Source organism: Acomys minous, assembly GCF_964271855.1.
Source record: "Acomys minous genome assembly, chromosome: 6".
NCBI lineage: Eukaryota > Metazoa > Chordata > Mammalia > Rodentia > Muridae > Acomys > Acomys minous.
In genome coordinates this window covers 49879402-49901505 of record NC_140487.1, presented here as the reverse complement: position 1 = coordinate 49901505, position 22104 = coordinate 49879402, and positions in this window count along the sequence as shown.

Below are 22104 nucleotides of genomic sequence, written 5' to 3'. Positions count from 1 at the left end.
TTAGCAGTCTGAATAACCAAACATTCCTTCCCCACCTCTGTGTCAGAACTTACATTCTGTGATTACTAGATTAAAAAATAAAAACTTTTGGAATCTATCAATTTAGCAAACCGTCACTTCCATCAACCCAACAGCAAAGCTTCCCTTATCCTATTGAAACTACCTCTCTGATATACTCACCAATGTATTTGTTTGTTTGTTTTCCAAATATTGGACTCTAATTGAACACATATACCTGCTCCCATTGCCTTTACCCTGCTCTGAAGCCAGAGACAGTCTTTGGTCCCCACTCCCATTGTCTTCCTTCCAGAAAGGACTTCAAATTTCCACTAAGTTCAGTGCTTCCTTGCTGAGTGGTTAGGACCCATCAGTGTTCCCTAGCACCGGAAGCTCCTGGTATTTCTCTGTGCGGGTGTACCCATGTGGAGGTCAGAGGCCAACTTGTTCAAGTTGGTTCTGGATTTGGAAAATCATACTCATCTCATCAGCCTTGGCATCATGACCCCTTACATGCTGAGCCAGCTCACTGGCTCTATGTCTTCATTTTCTTAAGTGCTAGGGTGCAGTCTTCAAACAGGGCATTTCAGAATATATTGTCTCCCTAAACATGAGATTCCAACATCAAAATCTGCTTGGAGTCACTCCTTCTAAAGCTATGAGGAAACCATTGTCCCTTCTCCTCAGCGTCTGTTGAGGGCTAGTGACTCTTGGTGTCCTTTGTTTGTAGGAGCATCACTCCTGTGATGCTGCGTCCTGCAGCCTTGGCAGAGCTAGTCTTCCCATGCCCCAACCTCTCCTTGTCTAAAGATCTGTTATGGCAGCCTAGGATCATTTCAACTCTAATCTGATATCAGGGTTAAAAAACTCCATTTCCTAGGGCAAGCCACTTTGGGTGGCCCTAGATCGGAAATAAACATAGGCATTTGAGTGTAGGAGGGTATTACAATTATTTTCTCCCAATTCTCCACGACTTTGTTTGAAAGGATAAGAATACCCAGATGGCCAGATGTGGTAGCACACACCTATCATCAGGAGGTGGAGGAGGTTCAGGAGTTCAAGGTCAGCTTCAGCTACATAGAGAATTTGGGGTAAGGTAAAGCTACCCAAGACCCTGTCTCAGAAGTGGGAGGAGGAAGGGCCAGGAGAAGAAGTTGGGACAGAAGCAGACATGTTGTAGAAGAGGAAAGCAGAGGAGTCCTTGCTCTTTCAACCTTTCGGCACAAATTGTTCTGTGTTCTTAGGAGGACTAGTCACTAGTCTAGGGTGGTCCTTAGGCCAGCAGGGTCAAATGTCAACATCATCCAACATCCTCCCTAGGCCTTCTCCAGGAAGTAGCTGGTGGGACTTGGCAGTGAGGTGTGCTGGTCATCTTGTGCAGCAGGTCTGGCCACTCGAGCAGCTCTGTAGCCAGCATGTATGGGTCAGGGGTGGAGTCTACCTGCTGAAAGCTGAATGAGGTCATGGCCAGACTATACACCAGGCCAGCTCACCACTGTAGGGCTGACTCATCTGTGACACCATCACCAGCTTTACCACCATTTTCACCAGATTTCCCCACCACCCTCCGCACCTCATTTCTGCTACAGGTGGACCCTTTGATGGCCTAGTGTACTCCTTAGCGGCCTGGTATAGTTCATCTAAAGATCAGTCTGCTGGTGTCATCCACAAACACAGCCACCAAGATCTTGGAGACCATCTTGCTGAGAACTTTCTTTTGAGCCTGCAGGACCAGGGCCTTTTTGCTGAAGGTGTCCATGAACCCTATTCCCTGGGATCCATGCAACAATTCAATATAGGCACTTCTGCAAGACTGGGGTCTCTGGGAAAGCAGAGTACCACTGTGGGACTTCTGTGGGCTGGGAGGTTACATATCCCACTGGTGTATTTTAAACTTGCCTTGATTTCTGACTTTCTGTAAAACTATAAAACTCCACAAAACTACTTCTAGAACATGGAATTTAAGGAAACCTAAATCTGTACTCCATGGGGACTAAAGATGAATCCAGAATAAATTCTCTGTTATTGTCTCAAGTAGAGAGTTGAGGTTTTGCATTGACGTTGGGATGTGGTGACATCCTTAAATGAAGAATGAGAGGATTAGGAGGAGAGGAAAAAATAAGCAAGAGAATGATTAAGACTTACTGAGCAAGGTGTAATGCCCTGAACTCCCACCCCACCCCACCTCTGCCATGAATTATCCTGTGCAATTTGGGGGCCAATTCTGGGTCATTTGAATCTACAGAACACAATCTTCAAATGGAAATTTGCTGAAAGCCATTGTAACAAAGCAGGTAGCTACTGAGTGGATAACTCAAAGAAACAGAAAAAGCTGTGTGAGCAGGGACCCCTGTAGTGGAAGTTTGGGTTTCTTTAAAAAAAAAAAAAACAACAGTTATGTTATACAAATATGTTATTGTTTTAAACCCAAGCATGGGATATGTGACTGCATTAGTTTATCCACAGCAACTAATTGTCTTATGCGAGACGTGGTCTATGCCAACAGATAGCTTCACACAGCTCAGAGAGGGGTGTCGTCTTTACCATATGCAGATAGTCTAATTTTGAGGACTCTGAGAGAGTATAAATAGCTAGGCTGTGGTGGCACTCACCTTTAATCCCAGCAGCTGGGAGGCAGAAGCAGGCTGATCTCTGTGAGTGCGAGGCCAGACTGGTATATAAAGTGAGTTCAAGATGGCCAGGGATACACAGAGAATCTCTGTCTCAAAAAAACCAAAACAAAACAAAAAAAACAAAAATAAATTAAAAGAATATAAATATCAGAGCTCAGAGAGAGGAAGAGGCTTCAAGGAGATGGATGGAGGAGGAAGAAGGCTGCTAGTTCACCCTGCTGTGTTTGAGGTTTGCTATTGCTGGACTACTAGATATCCTGATGACTGAGATTGGTATTTTCCCAAAGAACTGATGACCCCAACCAGCCAGAACTAAGTCTAAAAAAGTCTACGTCTCCTGTCCCCTCTAACTTTCTTTTTTTCCTATCTAGAGTTGGGAGATTGGAAGAGATATAGAGGCATTAAGGAACCCCAAATAAAATCAAGTTTAAAAAGACTCAATACACACCCCCTTACAGATAGATTTAAAAGTATAGCATTTGTTTTACTTTTGAAAAATGAGATGTGGCTATTTGGTTGTTGAAGCAGTTAAGTTAGTTGAATTGTATTCCAGACCCACAGATAGATAACACATACCTCATGTCCACCATTAACTTTGTCATGATTGTATACATTTTAAGTTTCATCTTTTAAAGTATTAATTTTTAGTTTTAATTATGTACAGGCACATGTCTTGTGTAGGTATGTGCATGTGAATGCCTAGTGTTTCACAGAGAACACAGCTATAAGTCTTTCTAGAGCTTGAGAACAGGTGTTCATAAGATGCCTAAGAAGGATGATGGAAACTGAACCCAAGTTTAAACCATTGAACCATCTCTGCATCCCTTAAGGTTCATTTTTAAATATGGAATTGTCATATATCCAGAAGAACTCTCTATCTTTGTGTGTCTTTCCCTCCTCTCTCAGTCTCTCTGTCTTTCTGTCTGTTTCTCTCTGTCTCTGTCTCTCTGTCTGTGTCTATCTGTCTCTGTCTGTCTGTCTCTTTCTCCCTCCCTCCCTCCCTCTCTCCCTCTCTCTCTCTCTCTCTCTCTCTCTCTCTCTCTCTCTCTCTCCTTCCCACCTCAGCAAATCAAATATAGCATTGTATCTATTTTTCAAGCCTCAGCACAGCAGGCATATAATAGAGACTTCATGTGCAGTTAGATTTACAACGTGGAGCTATAGAGATAAGGCAAACATCTAACTAGTCTATTTACTGAGTCAAAACAGTCTGGGTTTTGGCTTACATGCTACTAACCATATGGAACGATTGACTAGATGAGGTAGTTACTGCTTTTTGCTTATTTGTTCGTTGGTTGGTTTACTATTACCTATCTGTCCCAGATGTTCTGAAAGCCTTTTCATGCCTTTTAAGAATGACAGCCTAAGGTCAAGTTCAGGTGACTGAAAGTAGCTCATATAAGGTTGAAAGCAGAAGGCTGGACACGGACATATTTCAGAAGGAGCTGACAGTGAAGAGCTCTAGAGATAAAATTATCAGGGACCAAGGTATTATTTTGTCACTTTCATTTGTAGGAGCAGACTGCACATATTTCAGATAAAGCTGGCAGTGAGGACACTGGAGAGGAAATCATCGGAGACATAAGGTATCATTTCATCACTTTCATTTGTAGGAAAAATGAATGAAACCACTTATAAGTATTTATTTTGTCACAGAAATGGCCTTTTAGAGCCTACTTCGTGGAATCATTATTCTGTAAGAGAAACCTCTTTTTGTATATCTCAACAATGAATACATTCACAAGAAAACTTATGCCATTTGAAACACAAGCTCCATTTCCTCTCCATTTTCAGGGATTTATCTTTACAACAGCAGAATGTGCTCTTGAGAGGAACTTAGGACAAGTTTACCATCTGCTTCCCTAATGCAAAGTCTCAGTTGACATCAGAAATATCTGTACCAGATGTAGGTAAATTTTACTGAATTCTAAGTATAAAATTTAAAATTCACATAGAGATGAAAAATGAGCTAATGCTAAACCAAGTGAAAACATGAACGTATCAGTATAAACAAAGAGAAAACTGTAGGCCAAGGCCTACAAATGACTCCCCATACTTCCTCCAGCAGTGCCTCACCTCTTAACCCTCTCTAAACAGTGCTTCCTCCTGGAGACCAAGTGCTCAAATGCCTGAGACTATGGGGACATTTATCAATAAACCACTACATTTTACCCCTTAGACCCCATAGGCTTGTGGCCATATCAATGAAAAATGCATTAATCCAATATCAAATTTCTTCATAGTCATTCATAAACTCAGTGCTATTTAAAAGTCCAAAGTTCAAAATTTATTCTTAGAATGAAAATAATCTAATTGTAACTACTTGTCAAAAAAAAAAAAAACCACAACAATTATATACCTCCAACATACAGTGGTACAGAATATACAGTATTATTGGGAAAGGGAGGACAAGAAGCATAGTGAGTAACTACTAGACCAAACCGAACCTGGAACCCAGCAGAACACACACCAAGTCTTACCTCTCTAGGTCTGATGTCAAAAGGCAGACGGCTCTACTCTCCCAGCTTTGCTGCCTAAAACAGAGCTCCCCAGGCTCTTCCCGCTCCCTGTGAGCAGCTCTTCCAGTTACTCCACAGCTCTGGCATCATCACCATCTTGGCATGCCTATTATAACAATCAGCCTCTAAGGTTCTTTGTGCAGGGACTCCCCTGCCACACGTTGCCTCGGGTCAGTTGCTCTCTGAAATCACAAAGGAAAAAAAATCCATGATGCTTTTATTCTTGCATTCTTCATGCCTCTAAAGCCAAAGGAATGAAAATGCCATTACCAAGTTTGGGTTAGAATGGACCATGGCTGGCCTCAAGGGAGGGCATGAGAGCAGGAGAGCTGGTTGTGCTCCATCACTGGTTGTAGTACTCAGGAGAGCAGGCCATGGGCGGCAACACAGTGGAGCTCTCCCTGATGGTGAGAGCATGAGAGAGACAGACTGAGTGCATAAGAGCAGGAGAATTAACCTAGCCGGAGCAGTGCTCACCCTGGGTATGTGAATAAGGGAGAGCCTGTGTACTGCTCTGCTGCCTCTCAGGCCCAAATCCAGGGCTCCGAGTTGGCCTACTCCAAACACACAAATTCATCTGGGAATGGTTGGGACATGTGAAGAGTCCAGTCCTTCTTCTCCAAAGCTGCAGGACCTTCATGACACAGGACAACAACAGGATGACCTGGAGAAGTCCTCTTGAGGATCCAGTATTGGAAGTAATGAAGCCTGAGTTCTTGAGCCAGATCAGTGACTTCTTACAATGAATATTTGCAAATGAAGATGTATATATAGAAGGCATATGTAGAAGATGTATATATACTAAGGGGCACACTGTGACATACTCCAGCTTCCCTGATAATAATTTCTTACGCTTTGTTTGTTTGTGTTTGTATATTTTATTTGGGGCGGGGAGGAGTTGCAAGGGTGAAGGGCAGATATGAGGAGCAGGAAGATGATTGGACTAGGGCGCATGATCTGAAACCCATGAGGAATCAATACAAAGGACTTTGTGTTTTGTTTTGAAAGAGGATTTTTTGGGGGTGGGACCTATGACTCCTTAGTTAGATGAGTCCACCATGGCAGCAAGGCAAGTAGGACAGCAGAGGCACGAAGCTAAGAACTCAAGTTTTCAAGCTGCTGTCAGAAAGCAGGGAGTGATAATAATAAGAACTTGGAAACAACCTACGTGTCCCTCAGTAGAAGAATGGATAATGAAACTGTGGTACATCTACACTATGGAATACTACTCAGCTATTAAAAACAAGAAATTTCCAAAATTTGTGGACAAATGGATTGAACTAGAAATTGTCATAATGAGTGAGTTCACACAGAAGCAAAAAGAGTTAAATGGTATATACTCACTTATATCGAGACACTAGTCCAAGATGTACGTCCCCATGAAAAACTGTACCTACCAGGAAAGGGGAGGACATCCTATTGAGACTTTAGGTGTGAAAAGCCTGGGAGAATGAGGAGATAGAAGGATCCAGCGGGTCCTGGAAAACTACAGGCGAGTCTGGGCCCTGGGGTCCTCTGCAAACTATGGCACCAGCCAAGGAAAATATAGGCAGTAAACCTTGAACCCCTACCCAGACTAGCCGATGGACAGGACATTCTCCACTGTTGAGTGGAGAAGGAGATCTGACTTTCACACAAACTCTGGTGGCCCATATTTGAACATGTCCCTTGGATGGAGATGCCTGGTGGCACTCAGAGGAAGGATAATAGGTCACCAAGGAGAGACTTGATACTCTAAGAGCATATACAGGGGGAGGAGGTCCCCCTCAGACACAGACATAGGGGAGGGGAGTAGGGGGGAAGTGGGAGGAAGGGAGGAATGGGAGGATACAAGGGATGGGCTAACAACTGAGATGTAATATGAATAAATTAATAAAAAATACATAAAAAAAGAAAGTAGGGAGTGAAATGTAAACAAGGAAAGCTTGGCTAAGCTTTCTTAAGCTCTCCATGCACATCTCAGTGACATCCTTCCTTCAGGAAGGTGACAGTTTCAAAATATCCCAACCAGCTCTGTCAACTGGAAATCCAATGTTCAAACACCTGAAACAATGGGGACACCCCTCTTTCACATCACTATAACAAGAGCCAGTACATTCTCTTTCTGTTTTCCTCTGTGCAGTTTTGAAGAATAGAAACAAAAATTACCATTTACTACAAAGTGGAAAGCCAAGAGACGATTGTACGGTAGGATCAGGCAGAGGCTGCAGCCATGTATTGAATGGACTATGTTTGGAATTTCAAACAATACGCTGAGTTTAAGATGACTATTAGATTGAACTTTTTTTGGTAGGTGCATTGGTGTTCCCCTCCCTCTACTAGGAATCTTTTTTAAAAATATAGTTTATTAATTTATTCATATTACATCTCAATTGTTATCCCATCCCTTGTATCCTTCCATTCCGCCCTCCTTCCCATTCTCCCCTTACTCCTTTCCCCTATGACTGTGACTGAGGGGGACCTCCTCCCCCTGTATATGCTCATAGGGTATCAAGTCTCCTCTTGGTAGCCTGCTATCCTTCCTCTGAGTGCTACCAGGCTTCCCCCTGCAGGGGACGTGGAAAGCCAGGGTCTCTTAACAAGTTGTGTTCTATCTCTAAGCTGCACTACTGTAGCCTTCCTATACACAAATGACAAGCTTGCAGAGGAAGAAATTAGGAAAACCACACCTTCACATTAGCCACAAGCAATATAAAATATTTAGGAGTTACTCTAACTAAGCAAGTGAAGGACTTGTTTGAAAAAAAATTCAAAACTCTGAAGAAAGAGATTGAAGATGACATGAGAAGATGGAATGATCTTCCTTGCTCATGGATCGGGAGAACTAACATAGTAAAAATGGCCATCCTACCAAAAGCAATCTACAGATTCAATGCAATCCCTATCAAAGTACCTCTACTAGGAATCTTGTCTGGTTAGAGGGTATCCCCTTCAGTCTCTATGGCTCCTGCTACTAGGTGTCTCTGCTAGAGTCCCCCTCATATTTTCCCAAGAGCCTACCCTGACTTTGATATCCAGCCTGTCAGAGACGCCCTTGCCCCCCCCAAAAAAAATCCACCCAAAAATTTATTCTGTCTACATGATATGAAGGAGAAAAGAGCAGATAGAGCAGAGATTGAGAGAATTGTCCAACCAATGCCTGGCCAAACCGAAGACTCATCTCATTAGAGATAGCCAACTCCTGACACTATTAAGAATAGTCTGCTATTCTGGTGCAGATAGGAGCCTAACCCGAGCAGTGTTGTTGAAGGACAGATAAACTTGTATTTTATGATCTGAAGTATGGGATGGAATGGTCTCGTGAGAGAACAGGTGATGTTAATTCACTAGAAGACCAACCACCTCTTGCGGGAGCTTGATTGTTGCCAGCTGAAAAGATCCCACAAATAGACTCTGGGAGGAGATATATAAATGAGCCCAGAACTGGAGGTGGGGCCATTGGAGACTTGGGATAGTTTTGGCTGTCATAGCTGCACTTCCAGATGCTCCTAGAGAGAACCACTCTAGGGAAGGCTTCGGGGCCCCAGCTCCTGCTGAGGTTTTGGGTTCTGATTATTCCAGGTTCCAGCAGAAGAAATTCTGATGACTATGCCAGGAGAATCGTTCCTTGGAACTGAAATCCTTACAGTTTTGTTATTGTGTTCTTTAATCCTCTGTTCCTAATGTTTTGGTTAGTTGGGTTATAAGTGACGTATGCTCAGCTAATAAGTTGTTAATAAAATATATTAGTTAAGAAAATTGTGCCAACAAGTGACACCCAAGGTGCTTCGGGCATCATGGGGAACTTAACTTCTAATGTTGTGGAGGAGGAAGATAATGGTTTTCAAGAGATTTGCTTTTTCAGGGTGTCAGCAAAATCACAGCTGCTGCTACAAAGTCCTTTCCTGCCTTATACCCAGATGGAATCATTTTTTTTTCTTGGTCTTTTCACTGTATAACATATTTTAAAGGTTTGGAAGAAAGACTGACAATATGCAAAAACTGGAAGGGACAGTAAATTCTCTCATTCTGGAAAGGATTGCAGAGTTGGCATTACAACTAGAAAATTTAAAGGTAGAGATTAAAGCAATTGGAAAACAAAAGGTGCCATCGATAAAGGAGAAAAACCCGGTAACTGAGAGTGAGTGTTTCCCACAATTGCCACTCCACCCTGCTCCATGGGCCAGGTGGTCAGAGCACCAGCATGTGGAAGGGGGTGGAGAGAAATGGGAAGCCAAAGAGGCTGTTTAAAAAAAACCTACAGGAAGAGGAGAGCAGGAAAACAAAAGGGTCTTTGGAGGAAAATGTTCCCATAGAGGAACCCCATAGAGTCACACCATCACCATCGGCTTTTCCAGTTACTGTAAGATGTGTGCCGGCTCAGAATGGAGCCGAGAGTTATAATGAAATGGTAGGAGTCCAATAGATATGTTAGACTTAAAACATTTAAGGAATCTGTCCTCAGGTATGGATTACATTCTGCTTTAGTCAAATAAATGTTGAGCAACTGGACCACACAGCATAGACTTGTTCCCCAAGACTGGAAAAGTATGGTTTTAGTGGTATTAGAAGCAGCGCAGCAGCTGCAATGGTTATCATGATGGCAAAGGGAGACAGAGAGATTAGAACAAGAAAATAGGAGAAGGGAGATAAATATCAGTAAAGAGCAATTACTTGGTGAAGGGTGATATTCTGACTTAAGACAACAAGTCAAATATGATGACATAGTGACCAAACAATGTCGTGCTGCAGCCTTAAGAGCTTGGGACATGGTGGAGGAACCCAGTAAGATAACCATTCCTTTGACTAAGATATATCAAAGGCCTGGGGAAGCCCTCACAGAATTTTTACAGAGATTGGGATCAGAGTTAGATAGAGCAATAGCATTGAAACTCATTATGGCATATGAGAATGCTAACACTGAATGTAAGAGGGCAATTAGACCCTTAAAGGAAAGAGGAGCTCCATTAGATGAATGGGTAAGAGAAACAGTTAATATTAGCTTTCCAGAACATCAAAATAATATAGTAGGTCAAGCTATGACCAGAGATCCCAGATATTATAACATCTGGTGCCTTAAGGGCGGCAGACTTGGTCAGGTACAAAAAACCTGTAAGGGTAAAAGTTCCAGACCTCAAAATAACAGGTGCAGTCAATCTGGAGTAAATGATACTTGTAGGGCAGAAAAAGGAGCGTCTGGCCATGATGATTAGGAGGTGCCAAGACTTCCAAGGTATTGTAGCCGATGTGGGAAAGGAAAACATTGGGCTCTAGACTGTCAGTAAAAGAGACATGTGCAGGGTAATACCTCACTGGCGGGAAACATCAGAAGGGGCCCGTCAGCTCGGGGCCCCACCAACAACAATATAAGCTGAATTTCCTGGCCAGTCCAGAAGTAACTGACTCACAAGAAAATGGGAGTTAGGTATTAGTGATCTAATACATGCTACTGAAGGCAGCGCAGCCTTGAATCTGGCCTCAGATATATCTATTACATTATCTCCACAGGTTGATTGTTACAAACTGAGTACTGGTGTTTATGGCCCTTTGCCTTTAAGCACAGTAGGAATGGTTCTGGGAAGAAGTGGGCTGAATTCTCAAGGTCTTATTGTGCATCCCAGTATTATAGATGGGGACTGTAAGGAGGAAATAAAAATCATGGCAAAGTGTTTAAAGAAGTACAAAGCATTCTGCCATGCTGGGAATTAAAAATTGCTGTAGAAAAAGTACAAAGAAGAGATCAATTACCTGTTCAGGCTACAAGATAACTGAACAAAAAATTAAACCCCAAAAGGCACAGATCTGTAGAGATCAATTGCAAACGCTAAATGATTTTCAAAAATTAATGGGAGACATTAACTGGTTAAGGCCTACAATTGAACTAGCTACCTATGAGTTAAGTAACTTATTTCAAAGGTTACAAGGGGATTCAGATTTAAACAGTCCAAGATTTCTAACAGCTAAAGTGGAAAAGGAGTTAATTTTGGTAGAGGAAAAACTGCAAAAGGTATATGTGGATAGAGTTGATCCTATCCACTTGGTTGCATTCTGGTTATTTTGCCTTCAAAACGTTTGCCTCCTGGGCTCCTTATGCAAAGGGAAGACAGGATTATGAAATGGGTTTTTCTAGCAAATAACAAAATAAGAAGTTGAAGACGTATATTGAAAAGAATTTCTGAGTTGATTACAAAGGGAAGAATAAGATTGCATCAACTATCAGGGATGGACCCGGTGGAAATTGTGGGGCCTCTTACTAATTCTGAAATCATGTCACTATGGGTAATTAATGAAGATTGGCAACAGACTTGTAGTAAATATTTGGGAGAAATTAATAACAAATACCCAAAAAGCAAATGTACACGATTTATAAAGAAAACTAATTGGATCCTTCCAAGTATTGTAAAGAGGACACCAATATCAAGGGCACCCACCTTCTATGGGTCGATAGATCATTTGTTGGAAATAATGGAAATTATGGGAGTATCTTCACAAATAAAAACTGATAATGCTCCTGCATATGTGTCCCTTAAGATAAAGAAATTCTTTACATGTTATAATATTAAACATATACCACACAATCCAACAAGGCAGGCAGTTGTTGAAAGAGCAAATTCTACTTTATTTTTTTCAGTTTTTATTTTTTATTTTTATTAATTCATTCATTTTACATCTCAATAGTTATCCCATGCTTTGTATTCTCCCATTCCTCCCTCCCTCCCATTCTCCCCCTACTCCCCTCCCCTATGACTGTGACTGAGGGGGACTTCCTCCTCCTGTATATGCTCATAGGGTATCAAGTCTCTTCTTGGTAGGATGCTATTCTTCCTCTGAGTGCCACCAGAAGAAGGCGATGTGGTCAAATATGTGGCACCAGAGTTCGTGTGAAAGTCAATCGCCACTCTCCACTCAACTGTAGAGAATGTCCTGTCTATTGGCTAGATCTGGATCAGGGTTTGATGTTTACTGCATGTATATTCCTTGGCTGGTGTCATAGTTTGAGCGGGACCCCTGGGCCCAGATCTGACATCATAATGTTCTTCTTGTAGGTTTCTAGGACCCTCTGGATCCTTCTATTTCCCCCTTCTCCCATGCTTCTCTCACCTAGAGTCCCAATAGGATGTCCTCCCCTCTGTCTCACTTTCCTGATAAGTGAAGACTTTCATGGGACATACCCCTTGGGCTAGTGTCCAGAAATAAGTGAGTATATGCCATTTGACTCTTTCGGCTTCTGAGTTAACTCACTCATTATGATCATTTCTAGTTCAATCCAGGAAATCGTACTTTAAAAGAGAGCCTTATTAAACAAAAAGGAAGGGAAAAGAACCCCTGGGGACAGATTAAATAATGCTTTGTTGACTTTAAATTTTCTGTATGTTGGTGATGAAGGGACAACAGCAGCTGAAAGACATTGGATTATAGAAAAAACTGAGGAATTAGGACAAGCAAGTTACTATAAAGACTTAACGAGCATGGACTAGAAATCTGCAAAATTTTGAGGTATGGCCAAGGCTATGTCTATATTTCTACAGGCAGTGAAAAATTTGATTGCCAACAAAACTTATAAAGATTAGATCTGACCAGGAAAGACCTCTTAGTACATAATACATGAATGTGTTCATATAGCAAGGGAATAATAAAGGATATCTGGTTCTTATAACATGACATATTTTCTTACAGCTTGGATATTACAGTTCAAACAGATGTATAACATTGATGGCTTATACCTGCTCAAAAACAGGGCAGAAGTTTACCTTCAAATAATTTTTACACCTTGAATATTTCATATATATGTATGTATGTATGTATGTATGTATGTATGTATGTATGTGTACTTATGCTAATACTTATGCCTATAATAAATAAGTTTGCTTATTTTCAGAGCAAAAAACAGATAACTATGAAGACAAAGCAGGTAGCCTGGGAGATTCAACATCAAAGACTTCTTCAACTACTGCTTCCTCAAGAAATTGTAAGCATAAACTTTAAAAAGGACTAGCCCCAAGGATCAATCGAAGGAAGAATGGACAAAACAGATACAGGTAGCTTTTGCAGCTTGGCGAATATCTTATTTTTCTAAGGGTACCCAAAAGATCTTTTTCCCCCAAACAGCAAAAAGTAATTTTAAGAGAATGATGCCTCCATTCCCAATAGGTGGGGTGGTGGGTTTTGGTGGGTTATCAATGTTTGTTTTTTGCCTAGGGGGGTTAGTTATAAGTTAATAAAAGTTTCACTTAGGGATTTCTTTCTTCTATCCTTCTTTCTTATTTTCCTATCTTATCTAACATTAGGGAAAAAGAGGGAAGAAAGGCAGGAGATAGGGAGGATATAGATTTATAGAATAAAAAGTAGATTATTGAATCTACTAGCCTCAAATAATTTACATTGGTATTCAAATATTTCACATTGGTATTGTAAGTTGATGGAAATTTAATATTGTTTTCTTTTTTCAACTTTTGCTTCATAAATTGTATATGGTATGTTAATGGAAACTGAAATTGTATATTGTATGTTGGTAGAAACAAAAGATCATTTTGTTTGACATTTATTTAATGTATTATGCATGTACAGCTTATTTAAAAAGGTGAGAAATAACTGTTATAACTTGTTCAGTATGATTGGAAATAGAAATTGGTAGTTGGTCACTTATAAATCTTACTAGATACTAACTTACTTAATTATAGAATAAGCTTTATTTAGATTTTCTATCTGTTTTCAAAGGAATAGATAGATAATAGATAGGATAGATGGTGTTCAAACACTTCATAGATCTACAGAAAATGGCATTTAATAATAGAGGACTTTTATGACAGAGAGACACATGTGTTCCTGGCAGCAACTCCAGTCTAATTATGCAGGCATCAAGAAACAATAGTGGTAAATAGCCCCTGGACTGAGAAATGTTGCTTATCTCTACTGCTGATGACAGAATGACTGTACGCTATGATCAAGCCTGATATTCAGAAATTGGCTGCCCAGCCTTACAGAGATTAGGTGGGTCAGTCCTTCAGGATTCATGCTTCAGAGCAGTCTGTAATATGCTTTAAGCTGGCTGGCTGAAGGTGGGATGCACCTTCGATGGAGAGAAACTTGTGACAGTCCAGAAGCAGTCTGTCAGATGCCTTGGGCCAGTTGACTGAAGACAGGATGCCCCAACAATGGAAAGGAACTTGTGACTGTCCAGACAGTCAGCTCTCTGTCCTGTCAATAATTTTGGAAATTGCTTGCTTGCACTTCCTTCATATTAGATAGTTTTTTTTCTGGAGTCTCTGGTGGGGATGAAGACTGGATAGCTATAGTACTAAAATAAGTTTAGTTAAAAGGATCTGTAGCATATTATAACGGAATAATTTCTTAAAAATAGTTAACTACAAATGGACTGGTCCTTGTAAATGTTGACATAATGGATAATTCTTATTTTGTTGTATATAGCTTATTTTGTTAAATAGAAAAGGGGAGATGAAGGAGAGAGAAACTTGTTTTTTTATGATACCAAGTGTGGAATTGGAATGGTCTCATGAAAGAACAGGTGATGTTAATTCACTAGAAAACCAAACACCTTGTGCGGGAGTTCTGAAAACCTAGTTCCTGGGACGCTTTCTGTATGCCAGGCTGAACTTACAATCATCGTATCTTCAATGCAGCACTGTGAGGTCTGTTACTACTCTTTAGAGCTTTAGAGCAAGAAAAAAGATTCTACCCTTACTGATCATGCTTGGTTTCTTACATTTCCTGTGTGCTGTTGTTTATTGGCAATAAGAAGTGGAGAAATGGAGAAAAGGGAATAAAAGAAGTCTAGGCAATTAGAGAAAATAGGAAAAGAACATGTTAAGAAATATAAAAAGCATCTCTGACAATGGCCCAAATTTTAGAAGGGGTGAAAGACATTGAGAGTGAGATGTAAGTTTTGTTTCACTGTTTCCAATAAATATTTTAGAGTCTTTTGCTTGCTCCAGCCATGATCTCAGAAATAGGTATGTCATCTAGGGAAGAAGGAGGAGGAGGAGAAAGAGGAGGAGGGGGGGAGCAGGAGGAGGAGGAGTAAGAGGAGGAGAAGGAGGAGAAAGAGGAGGAGGAGCAGGAAGAGGAGGAAGAGGAGGAAACCTGTTAATAGACCCAAACAGCAGGTAAGTGGAAGAAGTGCATGTACCATTTCCATGCTGCCATTTGACATCTTAGAATAATGTGTATTGAGGTTCACCAGAGAAAAAGAGCCATTCTGGTAGCCTAAATACACAAGAGGAGCTCTATGATATGGGGATTGCTCATGTGTTGATAACATTAGCAGTATGCCATCTGCAAACCGGAGGCCAAGGAGAATATAACAGTGAGTAGAGTTCAGAGTTTCAGTGCTAGGGACTGGAGGAGCACTATGGTGGGCCTCAGACTGGAGGCAGAAGGCCTGAGACAGTGTGGGGAGCAGCCAAGGTACTGGTTTGAGACCTAGAGTCTGTTCTTGAGATTTCCAGATTCTCAGGACAGGATGCATAAATGTTAACCTGTAACCAATTGTCAAAACAACAACAACAACAACAACAACAACAACAACACAAAACAAAAAGAATTGATTAAAAAGCTCACAAAATTATATACATAGAATTTGTGTTCCTTTATAGTCTAGATTCAGGAAATGCTATGTTATTTTGATTAACACATAACAATTGTATTAGAATATCAATCTTAATTCAAAATTTTAACTAGGTCAATGTTTCACATTTTTCATAGCTCAGATTATTTTAGCAAAACAACACAAATAAAATAGACTTTAAAGAAGAGTCTTTAAACAAGCCTTTTCAGGTTTAAAGTAGAAATATACAGCTAAAATTTATCTCTTTTATTTATGAAATCATATGAGGGCAACAAAAATAATGAAATTTAATGTATGTTCCTTCTTGGAGGAGACTAGCAGATGTAAGGGCAGTGGAGAGCAAAGAGCAACACTGGGACAGTGAATGCTGCAAGGCACAGGTGACTGTTTAATCTCCGGTAGGAGAAATATAGTCTAAGTCCAATACAAAATATAATAAAAAATTGAAACCCTGTAGCTCATAAGCAGTGATAGTAGTAATCAATAATGATGATAGGGAAAACACATGGAAGAGAAGTTATCTGTGTAAAGAAGCCACATTCCATTCAAAGGAGCACTAAGCTGGCTGGGGCGGGGGCGGGGGGTAGGCCGGGGGGGGGGGGGGAAGCAAGGATGGATTCAAGTGAACTGGGGACAGGCTATAAATATGAGTAAAATAAATTGCATGGGATTATCAAAGAACTTAAAAAAGTATCTAAAAAACCACCTAAAATAAAAAAATGATTTCCTAATATTATAAAAATAACTTCTAAAATCAAATAAAAGTGTCATTGTTTTAATATTAAAAATAAAAACAAGCTTAATTACTTGGCAAATGAAGTCCTATACAGAACTCTTTCTCCCGTCTATCTTTGTAGGATATCACTAATATTTTCCTCTAGCAGTTATACTGCTTCAAGTTTCAAATCCTAATTCACTCGCAAGGTGGTATATGCAGGTTTAATTCATTCCTCTTCATGTGGGCATCTAGTTTTTTAAAGCATCACTTGATAAAGATGTTATCTACTCTTCAGTGTATGTTTTTTTTTCCCTCTTTGTCAAGTGTCAGGTGGCTGTGGTTATGGGTATCCATGTTTGTGTCTTCTATTTTATTTCATTGGCTTACATATTTGTTTCTGTGCCAGTACAGAGATGTTTTTACTGTTAATCTGAAGTCTGAAATAACATACCTCCCAATATTCATCTAGTCTCAGGATTGCTTTGTATATCTGGATTTTTTTTTTTTTGGTTCCATATAAATTTTAGGATTTTTTTTCAATTTCTGTGAATAATATTATGAATATTTTGATTGAGATTGTATTGATACTTTAGTTTGTTGGAGGGGGCATGTCAGAAGGTAGTGTTTACAATATTAATTCTACTGATCCATAAACACAGGATATCTTTTCACTTCCTAATATCTTTCTTAGTGCCCTTCCTCGGATATTTAAAGTTTCCATTGTAGAGGTCTTTCCCCTCCTTGGTTAGATTTATTTCAACATATTTTATTGTCCTTGGCACTATTGTGAATGGATATGTGCCTATGATCTCTTTCTCTGCACCTGTGTTGGTGTGCTGAGCTACTACAACTGGGACCTCATAAGAATATACAAAGCATATGTACACCTAAGGAAATGATCAATTGAGTGAAGAAGAAAGCAATAAAATGGAAGAGAATATTAGTCAGCTATTTATCTGACAAAGAGGATTAATATCCAGAATATATAAAAAACTTGAAAAACAAAGAATAAAGGAAGCAACTACCCAATTGGAAAATGGGCTAGGGCTCTAAGCAAAGAGTTGTCAATAGGAGAAATAGAAATTTCTAAAAAAAATAAAAAATAAAAATATGCAAAAAGGAGTTTGTCATCGTTCACTGTTAGGAAAACGTATATTGAAACAAGTTTGAGATTACATTGGCTAATATCAACAAAACAACACAATTGCTGACTATGTGGAGAAAGTGAAATGCTCATACACTGTGACAATGGATGTAGCTCCCCCTTGGGAACTCAGGAACGACTGGCTTAAAGATGATGGCAGAGGGCAGCTTTTGTGCATGTTTTGGTATCTTTTAAATTCTGAAGTACTCAAATTTGTTTTTATTTCTATTTTTATTATATTTCATGCTAATATATTGTGACCTATAGGGACATATCAACCAAATATGCCGAATCTGGTACCCATAATGTAGATGTCAGGAAGGTTTCTCAGCAGCTGGATGTCCCAGCACTCAGGAGACAGATACAGGAGGATTTCAAGTTGGGGGTCAGCTTGCCTCAAATTCCTTTTCAACAGCAGCAGCAGCAGCAGCAACAGCAACAACAACAACCACCTCAGTGGCCCTCTGGGAGGTCCCAGCTATGGAGAAGAATCAGGAGGGAGGATTTTGACAACAAACAAACAAAACCCACAAGGAATATATATATGGCATTTATAATTTTAAAAATCTTAAGAAATTAAAATTATACTTGTAAATGCAATTTTATGAAAGTATTAGCAATGTGGTATGAATTCAACACGTTTACAAAGTCTATTAAAGTGCATGCATATATTCCAAGATATATACATCATTATATTAACTCTCAGTGTACAGAAAGTGAATAGTTCTACCTTAGTGTGTATGTCAATTTGATTTGGAGTGCTACACTGAGAAGAAGATGCACTCCCGAAAGTGCTTGGATTGAAAAAAAAAAGTGCTTGGATTGGAAAACAAAATAAAGCACTACTGAATTGTCTCACTAGGTCCAAACTATTGAAGATTGGTAGTGACGTGCTCTGCGTCCAGGCAGGCGGTCTGACCAAAGCAAGCAGGTGACCCATGTGGAACCATTCCATTTACTTACATTTGTGTAGACCTAGGATTGGGATGCAAAGATCAAAAAGTCAGAAATGTGAAACAGCTTCACCACCGTCTTCTCTCAGTTAACTTGGCCTATATCCATATATGGGAATCTTAAAGATAAGGCTGCTTTCAAGCAATGTTGAAAACTCAAAACTTGATATACTCACTTATTGCTTAAGTAACATAATATTTGTACTATTCAGTTATCCTCTGAATTTCTTTAGTTGTTAATTTTTCTACTTATGTAGTAGGCATTTCAAATACTTTATTTATGCATTTTATTGACAAGTTACAGGAAGGATTACTTTCATCTTTCTCAGAAATTGAGATCTGTGTGAATGTCGATGAGGTAACCAAGCCTGGTGACTCCCTCCTGCACACCATCCTTTTATCTTTGTTATTAGCTTCTCAGCGCCCCCAGTCTGGAGGGGGAGTGTGTGAAAATGTTCCCAGCATCCTCAATAGCTTACTGGAAGTAGTAAGATAAAGTCAAGGCTGAAGTTGGACTATTTAAAATTTGGTCAGAGAAAAAGTAATTTGCTAGTGAAAAAAAAAAAGATAGTTGTTTTTAATTTGTAACTTTTGAAATGCTTGGGGGGCAGGGGAAACAAAGACTTTTCAATAGATCTGAAACTTATCCTGACCTAGTGTATGAGGTTACCAGGAAGTAACTTAACCTTGTCTAATGATGACATGAATCAGAAGCATAGAGAGCGTGAGGCCCAGGACAGCTTCAGACGTGAGCTGGAAGGATGCTGACAGGCACAAAGAAAATAGTACTTCCGGGTATGATCAGGAGTCAGAAGGAAGGGAATCTGGTCCTTTATAAACCCTTTATAAACTCACGTGCAGTGTAGAGATTTCTTCTGACAACTCCACCTGTTTCCTATGGCTCCTTAGAGGACCCTTGGGTCTCATGAGCAGACCGAACAGGCAGCTCTGATATCAGCAACTGCATATATAATCGTGCATTTCAACAAATCATTACATTGAAATACCACTGGAATCAATTGCCAGAAATGTTGGGATCTGCCTGTACAGCACTCAGTCTAGTATTTTGTGTACGTGTTTTTGCATGTGGGTGCATAAGCACTTCTTTCTTAGTGGGCATCTACCGTGTTTTTGAGGCAGGCTTCCATTTAGAATAGTGGCTTCCTGATTAGGCAGAGTCAACTGAACAAGGAGGGCAAAGGATCCACTTGACTCTGCCTCTGCAAGCAGTAATTACCCACATTACCATGCTGCTCTATTTGCCTGTGAATGTCTTCTGTGCTCACTCTTGAATGGCAAGCACTTTAGTGACTAATTAATATTTGTTCATTCTCATTCTCTCTCTCTCTCTCTCTCTCTCTCTCTCTCTCTCTCTCTCTCTCTCTCCCATTGTCTCTCCCTCTCTCCTTCCTCTTCCTGGCCTCCTACATCTCCCTTTGTCTCTACCAGGCCCACATTTCTATATTCACAATGTGTGGAAAATGATTATTATTTATCATACCCTTTGTAAGATGAAACTTTCTTATGTTGATGGAAAGTATCAAGTTATAAATTTGAAACAAATATAAAATGAAGTAAAATCTGAAATCTGCTAGCTTAACTACCATGCTCAAGAAGACATCATGCACTTTTTCCTGTGTACAGTAGATGTCACTAAAATTTTGCAGATGCTGGATAGCAGCCACTCTTATTAAAAAATGTTTATATTCTGTATATTATTTCAGTCTAACTGAGTAAAAAAAAAAACTGACTGGGAAGTGTGCTTTTTGTGGGCAGTGTCTCATGATTCCTTTTTCTTTTAAGTACCTATATTGATGGCCCTAAAAAGACTATGAATTTTTATTCATTTAAAGTATCCTATTATTTTCTCTCCCACCCTGCAATTCCAGTCTTTAAAACAGAAAACAAAACAGCAGAACAAAACAAAAGGACACATTACCCCCACAAACATAAAATTGTGGTGGGCAAGTACTTAGAAAACCCCATGCCCTTCTTCATAGATTAATTAGTTAATTTCTGTAAGCCTGCAATTCTCAGGCAAAAATCTACTATTAAAAGATGCTTAATTTCACTTTGTTCCAAATAATCATGTTTTTCTATTAGACTGGGGCAAAGAACTCTTCATACGCAATTGATAATCTCAGCATCACTGTCCCTGAGTATTACTGTTTAATTGTCAAGCATGGGCTTCTGGGGGCTGCCTCCCAGCAGGCGTCAGGGAAAGTGAATTCAAGGCATCACAGCCTGCTCCAGATTGCTAAAGGCTGGTTCATTCCAAGCTCACACTAATGGTGTCGTCACTCCTAAGACAAGAGCTGAGCAATACACAACCTTTAGGCAAAGAGAAGCAAATGCCGGGGTGAAGCAATCCTAGCCCACCCACCTTGGCAACCGCATGCTCTAAAGAAATCAAGTGGGATTGTCACAATCCTAAGGCCTTACAGTGGAACTATATCTGTCTTTAAATCAGAAAGCCCACTTGAACCTCCAGGATGGAAGTAGCCACGGTTCTTTTCAGATCACAGTATTTAGCCCACTGAAAAGCCTGTGGGATCAATGCAAGTATTACAAATGCATAATATGGCCCTGATTAGGTACCTTACAGGTAAGAAACTCCACAGGCTTATTAGCATTCTGTGCACCCAGGCATAAACATATGAAGAAGTTTAGTTCCCAGATCCTCAGGTTTGGACCCAGCTCTAACTGACTCAACCTCATTAAAGCAACCAAAACATCTGTGCAGATCGCTCAGCTTTCATCCAGTGGCGCTCACAGAGCTATCTTCACACACAGACATGGGGGTTGAACAAGAGGACTGTAGTTTGAGTTTCTCCCTTCTAAGAATGTACAGGTGATTTCAAGTCAGACTAAGTTCTGCAGTAAGACCTGTTCAAGTCTTGCCTTCCTTCCTTCTTTCCATCCTTCCTCCCTCCCTTCCTTCCTTCCTTCCTTCCTCTCTTCCCTCTTTCCTTCCCTCTTTCCTTCCCTCTTTCCTTCCCTCTTTCCTTCCTTCCTTCCCTCCCTTCCTTCCTTCTTTCCTTCCCTCTTTCCTGCTTTCCTTCCTTCCTTACCTCTATCCTTCCTTCCTTCCTTTCTTCCCTCTCTTCTCCCTTCCTTCCTCCCTCCCTCCTTGATTCCTTCCTTCCTTCCTTCATATGAAAACTGTTACTTGGGTAAAAGCTCCTGCTGAACTTCAGTTGTCTAAGTTGAGTCTTGACCAAATATTTTGCCAATATTCTTTAGAGCACATTTTTAATGGTAAAAGGGTGGTGTGACAATGCAAGTTTGGCTCAAAGACTGTATCTCATCTTCAAATTATTAAATTCTAGTAGAAATCTGAACGACCTACTCATCTACTTCCTCCTCTACAACATTTAGGCCAGTTGGACTGTAGCAAGAAGGGTAATGAGTTTGATCACATGAACAATGTTTCTACCCAAGGTTATTTTCCTTTTATGTATTCTCTGCAGTGCTATGGCTTTCAGAAAGTTGATTTCATTTAATGTTTTTTTTACAAATTGCTATAAAATTCTCATAAATAACTTTAATTACTGTCCACTAATATAGTATCAGTTT